Source organism: Mercenaria mercenaria, chromosome 4 (assembly GCF_021730395.1).
Source record: "Mercenaria mercenaria strain notata chromosome 4, MADL_Memer_1, whole genome shotgun sequence".
NCBI lineage: Eukaryota > Metazoa > Mollusca > Bivalvia > Venerida > Veneridae > Mercenaria > Mercenaria mercenaria.
Genome location: NC_069364.1, coordinates 20,233,839 through 20,247,158, shown reverse-complemented (window position 1 = coordinate 20,247,158; position 13,320 = coordinate 20,233,839). Strand labels below are relative to the sequence as shown.

The 13,320-nt window shown below is 29.2% G+C and overlaps 1 protein-coding gene across 1 annotated transcript in view; it reads left to right on the top strand.

The window, feature by feature from the left end:
* Positions 1-13,320, top strand: part of LOC123551132 (ankyrin repeat and protein kinase domain-containing protein 1-like) — a 217,463-nt gene that overhangs the window by 31,484 nt on the left and 172,659 nt on the right. The window lies entirely within an intron of this gene.

Sequence of the window (13,320 nt, the reverse complement as noted above, 5' to 3'; positions counted from 1 at the left end):
CAACATACTGAAATGATGCCCGTCAAGTTTTTTTTTTTGATTGGTCAATTTCCCTTAGAGTTATTGCTCTTGATTTAATGGAAAAATCCACGTCTGCAGCCATTTCTCAGTAACAAGCTGGTAGAATTTCATGAAACTTGAAATAAATATGAACCAACATACTTCCATGATGCCTGTCTTTTTTTCTAATTGGTCAGTTTTCCTTAGAGTTATTGCCCTTTAAATGTTTAAAATCTACAGATTTGTACATAACAAACCAACCAATTGTAGAATTTCATTAAACTTCTTTCATTCTTTTCCATGAACATTTTTTAGAAACATGTGAAGTTATGTACCCACACCTGGTCACCACATGCACATGGTCACACCCCCTCCCCATCAATATTTATAATCAACATGTGATGTTTTGTACCCTCACCCCCCCCCCCCCCCCCCCCCCCCCCCCCGAATTTGCTTGTTTAATTTGCTTCCAAGCTTACGCCTGAAATGTTGTGTAATTTAAATTAATTTGTATTAAATTTTCCTGATACAAGATAGTCTGTGTGTATACGTTCGTTATGCATTGCCACTAACTACATTATGTTTAAATTCAAACTATCATGCTATGTATGTTAAATATACGCACTTTGGAGACCATGAAGGTAGGTAAAGGTAAATAAAACAATATATACTTCATACCTATTGAATTCCGGAGACTTAGGGTGATATGAAAAATCTGTGATAGGAAGGTAGAGTTTAAGGGTGCACTTATACGTCCTTTCTATTAAGCTAGCTTTTATAGCAATGCGATAGTATTCACCTTAATTGTCTGCAACCACCTTTTGGATCTCTGTCGTTTATGCTCTCATTAGTCGTGATAGTGACCCACTTATTTGGACTTTTTGGCTGATATTTTACGGAAACTGTACAGGTAAATTTTCTTCACCACAAATTTCCAAAATTATCTTCAACTGTGTCTGGCGACATACCAGGGGTCCAATGCTATACTGCCCCTGAAAGGGCGAATGGACCCTTTTTAAACTTAAACACTGACTGACCGTCCGCCTTAGGTGTGATAGGTCCCATCAGACATTAATGTTTCAGCATGTTGCAAATATTCACCTCGAGATATAGGAATACATGATAAATTAATATGAATCAAATATGAATACAGTCCTCTCCTGGAGTCATAGTCAAATACATGTAATTGTCTTGGTGCTGTGTGTTTGTGTCTTAGATTTCTGTGTCGTTATTCACCCCGTCCCCCACCCATACCAAACCCCCACAAACATACAACATCATTACCAAATCGTATTTAGTTAGAAGAAACCTCAGAATATTTCTGTTCTAAAACACTTGCCCTATTACAAAATAATAAATATTTTTCTTGCGTGACTGTTCAAGCAAGGTGTGGAACTCAGGTGAGTGATCTAGGGCCAACAAGGCCCGCTTGTTGCTATACGTAACAGCACTTATCATTAAGATAATTATTTGTAAATAAAACTACATAAACCTGTTAATTTTTCTTCACTCAAAAAAGTAAATATACACAAGGAATCGATAGTCACAGTGTCAAATAGAAAGTGCGACATTTAGCGTTGGTGTTGCGACATATAACGGTGGGCAATTTTTTGCGACATTTAACGTTAAAGCAGCGACATTTAGCGGCGACGATTTTGCGACATTTAGCGGTGGTTGCAACATTTAACGTTAACCTTGCGACGTTTAACGGTGGTTGCGACATTTAGAGCCGTTGCGACATTTAACGTTGCCACACAGTTTATCGTAGTTTTAGCCTTATACGTTCGGTAGCAGATTGCGTTGCTGAGTATCTAATTATTTAGTATTTATATTAGCTTTCTAAAATGAATGCAGCTACACTTGGACCAGTTCATTTCACTTCGCTGACAAGTCTGATTAGGTGGTAGTCTGATTTCTCGGCACTGTCCTGTTCTATCCGGCGTACAGTGATTTTCACTGGACTAAGCTACAAATAATATACTAGTATTTTCGCGATATAAATTCGGATAAACCTTTGAAATTTTGTGTTTATCAACAATGAAGGAAGAAATATAATTCAAGAAATATTTGCTTTCTAATCTAAACAGGACAGAATAGGAATCAGTAAAGGCTAAAAGTCTTGTTTTTTAAAGCTCACGGAGCATTCGTTGTTTTAAAGACCGGTGAGATTTTTTTCTCTTGTCGTTCATGCGACCATCAAATCCCCTTGGGAGGAAAACAAATTGAACCAAGGAGAATGGGCGTATTCGACGGCTATAGCTCCAGAGCTCATTTTTCATTTGTCTTTTAAATCAACAGATATCGGAGCTTATAAACAGCAGTCATCCTCGTCTAACTTTTTATCGAAATATAATGTACTAGTATGCATGAAATTTTAATCAACACACGTACCGCTGTGAAATATAGTTAAAATGTTGAAAATGTGTTCCTTAAATAGACCAGTAGATGAGGGATTAGTTCAAGATTCGTTCAAGATGGCAGTATTTGGTATTGAAATAGGAACTAAATTTGTACATTCAACAGTAATAAAATATAATTATACCAAATGACAGGAAGAGGTCTTACTTAATGTGCTACTCCGTTTCTACTTGAAAAAAAAAAAAAAAAAAAAAAAAAAAAAAAAACGTGATAATTAACTTAGTATCTGCATATTTTCCAAATGAAATCAGGCGGTTATATTCCGCATGTCATTTTATTACAAATGCATAAAAGCCACAAATTTCCAGAGTTTAATCACAACTAATGAAAAATAAGACGGCAAATAGTGACTGTTTGAAGTCGTTTAAATAAAATAAATACTCGAAATCACCTACTTTGAAGATACAAGGTATTGATTTAACAGGGTTACTGTCACGTAACGTCATGAGTTTCTGTTTTAATTGTTAATTGTTTTGGCCTTGTTTAACAATTAAGTGTCAAATCACAGACAGGTTTACGCAATTGTCCATAAAAGTGTAAAAACAAACACCTATAGTTGTTGTTAATGTTGTTATACACCAAGTTCCGTTTCTGAATAGACATGAGAACATTAGAGTCTTATGACACACTACACAATTAACTGGATTGCATGATACCTGGAGATTTGTTATAGACATCGTTGAATATATTGTTTGATAGACATCGTCGTCTAAATTAATTTGAACGATGATAATTTAATTTATAAGATTAACATTCAGGATAATATTAAAATAAGATAATAAACAGAAATAAAAGAATACGAGGGTTGTCCAAGAAAATAGCGACTTTTTTTTATTACAGTTAGCGCTAGTCGGCGCACACTTAATTTTACACATAATTCATGTAACTTTCCCGACATGCACCCACACAATTAAAATTTATATCGTCGTTAAACACTGACTGAAGTCAATTATTTAAAGAATACTCAAATAATATGAGAGGTATTCAAGTATATATATAGAGAGAGAGAGTCCTGTCGAGTATGAAATACCAACAGTTAAAATGTTAAAATAATTATTTCATGCGTCGCTTACTTTCGAAATAATAAGAAAAGTTCGCGATTTGCTGGGATAATCCTCGTATAATTATTATTTGTCGCCACACACCACGATTTTGTTATACGAACAAAAAACAACATTAATAGTAATAATAATAAAAAAAACGTTTCCAATAAAAAAAAACTCCAATTGGACCTTTTTCCAACTTTTTAGATTGGAAAAAAATCCAACTGGATTTTTTTACAATCGGAAATTCGTCCGGGCGGATATTTTTCCATTAAAAAATGTTGGAAAAAAATCCCATTGGATTTTTGAAAAGTTCTCAGGAGACCGCTCTTTGATACAAATTACGTTCTTATATACACTATATACAATAACCAATTGTTTTTATACACTTCGAACAAAAAAATGTTTTCCGCCCGGAAAAAAATCCAGCACGCCAAAATATGGGGAAAAATCCGATTGGATTTTCAAAAATTCCAATCGGACGCCATATATCCGATTGGAAACTGGAAAAATCCAATTGGACAATTTTTTTTAATCAACTTTTTTGTACATAAGAAAATTAAAAATAATGCGAAACTATATCATTTATTGCTCATTGGCGCCTAAACTACCATCCAAGCTAAGTCACTTAGAAATGGTAGTGAAGTTTGCCAAAATCCTGGTTTTGCAAAGATATCCTGGTGGCTGTTTAGAATGATTATGCAAAAATTATCTAGTATTTTAGGAGAAATAAGGAATCCAGACAATAATTAATATAAAAAAGTTCTTAAAAGAAGAAACGTTTTTAAATCAAAACTTAATCAAATAGTTAGCGATTAATATAAAAATCATGTCATTGATAAATTACAAAATGTTATAGATCCTTATGTATTAGAAAGGAATTTATTTGAATGGGACTGTGGTTGTTTAATGTTAGAAGAGGAAAGTAATGTAAGATTATATGATTGTCCCAGACCAAATAATCATCGAAACAACCCTAAAAGAGTTATTGCAACCGATTGTGACACTAATGAAGAAAACATATATAGAAGCACTTACGCAGCATTTAAAGACCTTGATATTAATTCTGGATTAATAAAAATGTGCTGCGAAGGGAAAAACAGAGTAAAAAGTGGAATATCAAAAACTAACGGAAAAAGATATAAATTTAAATATTTTATTTCTTCTTAAACTTTATTTATTTTATTTTTTTAACCCTTTTTTGCTTAACGAATTTTTTTTCTAAATATAATATATAGATGGAAATTGAGAGATCAAAAAATCAATATTATAAGAAATTTGAAATTAAACTTGAATATAGACAAGATCCAAAGAATCAATTATATTTAACTATAAACGACTCTTATGAAATACTTAAATCTGAACTTAAAACTTTAAAAGGTATAAAAATAAACGTTGTTTTAAAAATAACTTTTGTAAAAATGGATAAAACTGATACAATATATAAATCAGCTTATTTTCAATCAAAGGCTTTAGAAATTATTAACACAAACGAAATAAAAAACACTTTACGTCAAGCCTTTGATGAAATAATAAAAAGAATTGGCAACTGGATTTCAGAAGGAAGTGGCTGGAGAATAGAATCAGTTGATGCTCATTATATAAATAGATATACGTATAGTCCATTGGCTACTTCAAGTTATTTAGAATTACCAAAACCATTACAAAATTCAATGAAAGGATTAATAAATATAAAGAATGATAATAACGAATGTTTTAGATGGTGTCATTTAGCTTACAAATTTCCTGTTGAAAAAATCCTCAAAAAATTTCAAAATATAAAAAACATATAAACGATCTTGATTATACTGGAATAAAGTTTCCTGTTACATTAAATCAAATACCTAAAATAGAAGTTTTAAATGAAATATCATTTAATATATTTGGTTATGAAGAACCTACAGGTATTTATCCGTTGTACATATCAAAATATCAATACGAAGAACACTGTGATATGATATTAATTAATAAAGATAAGATAAATGGCGACTGTAAGTGGGTTAAAACCCCCGAGGGTTCCAAGGAACCGTCACCAGGGACCCCGGTCCATCATTATGTTTGGATAAAATACTTTAATAGATTAATATTTAACAAAACAAAACATGCAAATAAAAAACATTTTTGTAAAAGCTGCTTGCAGCATTTTACTCAAGAAAGAATATTAAATGAACACATACCAAATTGTTTAGCTATTAATGGTACCCAAAGCGTAAAAATGCCAAAAGAGGGAAGTAAAGTACAATTTAAAAATTATCATAAAGGTTTAGCAGTACCTTTTGTAATTTACGCTGATTTTGAATCAATAACTAAGAAAGTTTTAACTGCTTTACCATCACCTGAATCTTCATTTACTGAACCATATCAAAATCATATAGATTGTGGTTACGGCTATAAAGTTGTTTGTTGTTAACGATAAATATACTAAACCAACCCAGATTTATAGAGGCCCTAATGCAGTTTATAAATTTATTGAAAAAATGCTTGAGGAAGAGGAATATTGTAAAGAAATATTTAAAGAGCGCTTTAACAAAGAACTAAGAATGTCTAAAAAGACGAAATTGAATTTAAAAAGCAGAAATCTTGTCACATTTGTGAAAAAGAATATATAGAAGATTCAATCAAAGTACGTGATGGAAAACAAAGTTTTCCGGATGGACCGAAGGTCCGTGATCACTGTCATATAACAGGAAAATTCAGAGGAAGTGCTCACTCAGAATGTAATATTAATTTTAAACTAACACACAAAATTCCTGTTATTTTTCATAATTTAAGAGGTTATGACGGTCATTTTATTATGCAACAAATAGGGAAATTCAAAAAGAAATTAATGCTATTCCTAACAATATGGAAAGATATATGGCATTTATGATTTCCGAGTTGGTCTTTATTGATTCATTCCAATTTATGTCTCAATCATTGGATAACTTAGTAAAAAATATTACAGAATTTAAATATTTATCTCAAGAATTTGATAAAAATATAGAATTATTAAAAACAAAAGGCGTTTATCCATATGATTACATGGATTCATTTAAAAAATTCAAAGAAACAGAATTACCTCCTAAAGAAGAGTTTTATTCAATTTTAAATGAAACACACATATCTAATGAAGAATATGAACATGCTAAAAATGTTTGGAAGAAATTTAAAATTAAAACAATGGGAGAATATCATGATCTATATTTAAAAACTGACGTATTACTTTTAGCTGATGTATTCGAAAATTTTAGAAAACTATGTTTAGAGTACTACAAATTAGACTCTTGTCATTATTTTAGTAGTCCTGATTTAGCTTGGGATGCAATGTTAAAAATGACTAAAATTAAATTAGATTTAATAACTGATATTGATACGTATCTTTTTATTGAAACGGGACTGAGAGGAGGAATAAGTTATATTTCAAACAGATACAGTAAAGCAAACAATAAATATATGAAAGATTATGATCCTAAAGTAGAATCTAAATACATTATGTACCTCGACGCCAATAATCTTTATGGTCGGGCCATGTGTCGACCTTTACCCTCTGGAAACTTCAAATTTATATCCGAAAAACAATTCAAGAAATTAATTGCAAAAGGTAAAACTAACTTTATAGTTGAATGTGATATTGAATATCAAAAAAGAATTACATACTGTACACAATGATTATCCTTTGGCTCCTGAAAAAAATCAAAATACCAGACGAATGGCTTTAAAATTATAGTAAAAATATTAAAACAGAATTTGAAATAGGAAAAAGTAATGTAAAAAAATTAATTCCAACTTTAATGAAAAAACAAAATTATGTAGTTCATTATAAAAATCTTGAACTATAAACACAATTAGGGTTAAAAGTAACAAAAATACACAAAATATTAACTTTTGATGAAAGTCCTTGGTTAAAAATGTATATTGATTTTAATACTCAAAAAAATATCTAAAGCAAAATATTCATTTGAAAAAGACTTTTTTAAGTTAATGAATAACTCTGTATTCGGTAAGACGATGGAGATATTACGCAAGAGGGTTAATATTAAATTAACTCATGATGAAAACCTTTTATTAAAATATATTGCCAAACCTTCATTTGTTAGTTCAACGATGTTTAACAAGAATTTGTTTTGTATTCATAGAATAAAAGAAAGTTTGTTATTAAACAGACCTTGTTGTGTTGGAATTCTAGATTTATCAAAATATTTAATGTATGATTTTCATTATAATTATATTAAAGGAAAAGTATGAAAACTCAGCAAAGCTTTTATTCACTGACACTGATTCATTATGTGATGAAATTAAAACCAAAGATGCCTATGAGGATTTTTATAAGGACAAAGATTTATTTGATAATAGTCATTACGATAACAACTCAAAATTTTATTTCGACAATAATAAAAAAAGTAATTGGAAAATTCAAAGATGAAGCTGCCGGCATTCCCATTGTTGAATTTGTTGGATTAAGAAGTAAAATGTATTCATATTTATTGGAAAACGAAGTTAATGTTAAAAAATGTAAAGGAATTGAAAAACATGTTGTTAAGAAAACAATAGTTCATAAAAATTACAAAGATACTTTGTTTAATTCAACCCAAAGTAATCACACCTTTAAAGTTATTCGGTCTGATAAACACAATCTTTCCAGTTATGTTATAAATAAAACATCTTTATCATGTTATGACGATAAAAGATATATTCTTGATAATGGTATTGATACATTAGCTTACTCTTAAATTAAAGAACCATAAATTGTTAACTGAATATTCATAACGTTTAAAGAATTAATATAAATAACATCATTCATTTTAAATTCATTAGCATAATTAATAGAAATAGATTCATTTTTTTCTGTTATTTTTTACAATATATCTTTGAAGAATTACGTTTTCTTTATGTTTTAATTCTAATTTCGCTTCTCCTTTATCTAATTTAATTGCATCAACAAGAATAATTAAAATTGAATCATGCTTGATTCTTACATTATTACCATTTTGAACTAAACCAGGACTAGCATTATTAACTTTCCATTGAAATAATCCAGCAGCATCTTCTGTTGCAGATGTTAAAAACAATGGAGGTTTTCTTATTATTTGTTTTTCTATTTTACTTACTTTTTCATTTATATTATTGAATATTCCCATTATATTAATTATTCCAGTTAAATAAAAACACAATAATTAAAGTTTTAATTAAGGTTTTAATTCAAAAGTTTACTTTCTTTATAATTTATATATTCCTCCAATATGTAGAATTTGACATAACTACCCGGCAAAAGAAGAAATGATATATTAATTGATGAATCGCTATAAGGATTAATGTCAAACATTGTCTTTTCTGTTAGATAAATTTTGATTTTTTTCTCATACACAGATACTGACGGATTGTTATTGAACACATCTAACTCATAATCGTTACTGATGTTACTGATGTCACTAACCACGGGTGTTATATTTACACTCCCAGAGGGAAATTCACCGATAAAACCCTCTCGCCACCATCTAAAAACTAAATGTGATATTGGACATGCTTTCCCACTTTCCTTTGACTTTAAATAAAACTTTATATATATTACATAAGTTCCGGCTTTTTTGACTGAAAACACATTTTTAAAGGTACATCCGGTACAGCTAGTTTATATTCTTGGTTTATGTTTATAAAATCTTTATAATCTACGATATTTCCAGATTCCAAATTAAATAAATCTAAATAACCCACATTAAACAGACTCTCCCCAAGCCTTTGAACGGGCTTGAAGAAATCCAAATCCAACAAATCATAAAATGATAATATCCAGACGCCGTGGCTATCATAATACTTTCTCATTATTATTCTTGTGAGAGTATATCTTTTAAGGCCGTCGTGTGATATTTCATAATCATCTTTACTTTTGTATTCAAAAAGAAACACTTCGCGTCTTACTTTTTCCAGTTCAGATTTATATTCTGCAAATTTATTTTCATGTTCGAGAATTACTTCAGCTCAATCATCAACTCGTTTTGTTGTAGCAACTTCAGAAGCAGACAAATTGTCAACAACACCCTTTGTTCTGGCTAATTGTACATGTGTTTCTTGTTTTAAGAAAACTTTTTTTACTTTTGTAATTTCTTCAGCATTGGTGGTAATTACTTGGGTATTAGCAGTGATTGATTCTCCTTGTTTAACTGATTTTTCAACTACAGAGTCCAGATCATTTATTATTTTTTTGATTTTATCATTAAATTCGTTGATATCTTTTTGTAACAGATTTGCAAGTTTACTTAAGTCTGCGTACTTTATATTGTGACGTACATCAACATTACTAATCATGTCTACAAGTTGTTTCTTAAAATTTTTTGTAGCTGATCATTAATTGTGTTAATTGCTTTAACATTAGCAGTAATTGATTCTCCTTGTTTAACTGATTTTTCAACTACAAAGTCCAGTTCATTTTTATGTTCTTCAACTTTAGCATTAAGCTGCATCATATCTTCTTGTAATATTTTTGTAAGTTTACTTACGTCTGCATACTCTAAATTGTGACGTGTCTCAACAGTACTAATTCAAATTCGAAGTTGTTTCTTAAAGTCATCTATATTAGAATTGAGCTCTTTTTCAAGGTTATCTAATGCTGTGTCATGGTCATCACCTCTTTGTGAAGCTGCCTTTTCCAGTTCAGATTTATATTCTGCAAATTTATTTGAAAATGTATCGAGTAAATCTTGACTCCCTTTTGCCGTTTCAGTATTTAGTTTATTTACTTCTGTTCTGATTTCTAACTGATACATATTTTGTAACTTTTTCTCAGCTTCAATAATCTTGTCTTTTAATTCTTCGTGTTTAATCATACTATCTTTTAATTCCTTGTGATGATTGTGTAAAATTTCTAAATTAACCCGGAATACTTCTTTCAAGTTCTTTAATAGAATCAACAATAGCTTTCATTTCTTCTCCAATTTTACCTTGTAATTGAATTATTAATAATTCACTCTTTTTAAAATCTTTTGTTAAATCTTCAATATTCTTTACTTCTTCTTCTAATATCTGTTTTGTAGATTTGATGTCTTCAAGATTATAGTCATCTATTACACTTTGAACTTTTTTATACATAAACCGTCTTGAAACTGCATCGTTGGGTTTATCTGGATCTCCTAGGTTGATTATTTCATTACCTCCCATATCTAATGCTCTGTTCATTGTGTTATCAAGTTCCTTATTTCTGTGAAGATATGATTCCGTTTCCTTTTTAAGTTTTTTAAATTGTTTTTAGTAGCATAATCACTTAAATCAATATCAAATTAAATTTTACTTATACTGTCAGGTTCACTTATTTGTTCTATATTATTAAAAACTCCCATTATATAATTATCATATAATTCCTGTAAAGTTTTTTCTTAAAAACTTCCTTGGTTTGTCAATATATAAGAAATCATATTTTTGATTTGTTGCATTAGCAAAAGAGTTAGGGTTAATATTTTGTTCATTACAAATCATATCATTTTCCCGTTTACTTAGACTTTCAAATAAAATATAATGTGAACAGTTAATCCGAATATCTTTTGGTACTTTATAGTAAGACTGACTTAAATAAATAACACAACACTTTTTGTGACGTCCTTGAATAAAGTATTTTGTTATTTCATTTTGAACCTTTTTATCTTCACATACAAAATCATCAAATATTACTACTTTTTGTTTTTCTGATTCAAGATTCTCACAAGGTTCAATTTGGCTGGGATCAGCCGAATATTCAAGTATTTCATTTGGATCTACCTTAATTCTTTTTGCAAGTCTATTTAAGAAATTAATTAAATCCTGATATTTAGATTGTTCTAGGTTTTTAGCATATACGTATAATTTAGCATAATATATAAGAGGTTCTCGTATCATATGCATTAATGTATTTGTTTTTCCAGATCCAGAAGATCCACATATTAACATTCTAAAACATGAATCTGGCATAAAAGGATAATGTTCTTTAAAGTTATTGTGCTTGGCATTACTTTTTGTATCATAATTTGGAATTTTCGTTATATAATAATTTTATATTATCTTACATTATTTTACATTATCTTACATTATCTTACATTATTATATAAATGCAATCAAAACTTAATGAAATGAGAATAAGAAAAAACTTAGTCGGGCAAAAGATGAGGGCTAAGAAAGAAGAAATAATGAGAGAAAAAATTAAAAAAGCTACAAATCGGGATATGTGTAATGAAATTTATAAACCAATTACTGAAGGAATAGAAAGTCAAAAAGAAAAATTATCAAGTCAGTTAAAAGCATTACCTGGAATTAAGGAGCAATTAGCGTTATTAGGTGATGAAATGAAAGACAAACAAACATATCAGGGTTTACCACAGCTATTCCAAGAACCGCTACCGTTATTACCGCCGAAAGATCATAAGGGTTTGGATGATGAAGATGATGAGTTTGAAGACACTAAAGAATTTCCTGAAGAACTTCCTGAAGGATTTGAGGCAAATTTAGATATAAATATCGATAAAGATGTATTATCAGATTGGGACTTACCTGTATTATCAGAGTTAGCAATAAGCAAAGATAAAGATGATTGGATAGAAACAAGAAAAGAGGTTACCGAAAGTTTAAAGAAATGTACTCGTAAAATAAATGAACACAGTAAAAAAATCAGATGAAATAATTGAATTTACAGATGCAGAACCTATGACTGCAGGTGAGTATGTTTCAGAGTTAGAATTAGACAGAGAAAATCTTAGAAAATACGGTGAACGCTTATCAAAAATGATTAAAGACTCAGAAGTATTTGGAAAGGGAATAAGATATCATAATCAAAAACAAAGTTTTCTTAAAGAACCAAAGGTTCTGAATCCGTATAAAGTTTCACCAAATGGACATTATGGTAATTTAATTATTAACTTAAGTAAACTTTATGGTCAAAACAAATTAATTGCTAAAGATAGAATAACTGGAAAAGAAGTAATTAACACTAAAGTAGATGATGATTTGATTGATCTAATTAATAAAAGATATAACAATAATAAAAATCATTCAATTCATTCTAGAAAAATATTTAAAGAATTAACAGAAAAGTCAGGATTACCTATCAATAAAAGATCTATGAAATTTAAAAAAGTAATTAGGGGACAGGGTTATGACGTTTGTCCATGTAATCCAGAAGAATTGGTTGATGACTTGGAGTCAATTTGTGGTTCAGTTAATGCTGGAAATAATAATGAAGAACTAACAAATAAAGGTATTAGTATAATTGATGAATTATTAAAAATGAATGAATTGTTACCAAAAGAACATGAAATGTTAATAAAAATTATTTTTCTTGAATATATAAATGGAACAAAAAATAGTATTAAGTTCTGAAACAGTTAAAGATGATAACAAAAATACTCCAGGTGATTTTACAATTAGATTTAGTCGTTCTTTAATTTTAGATAAAAATAAAACTTATGCTGTTGGTTTGGATAGTATTAACACTATGACCTATTCTTGGCATAATATTAGTGATGAATATGACAATAAAAGAATTCGTTATAACAATGGTAAAGAATGGAAAGATATCATATTTACAAATGGTTCTTACAGTTACACAGATATTAATAATTATATTAGGGAAACATTAAAAAATAATGGTGATTTTGAATTTGATAAATCAGACATTTCTCCAATAAGTTTGGAATTTGATTTAAGTAGTTTTAAGATTTTGATTTCAATTAAAGATAATTTTATGTTGGATTTAAGAATGTCAAATTTTCATACATTGCTTGGATTTGAGAAAAAAGCATTGAGAAATACTGAATGGGAACTACAACACCAAATAACTAACTCTGTGGATACAATTTATATTCATTGTGATCTTATTGATAATTCACTTGTTGATGGTAATTTTAGTGATATTATCTATGCT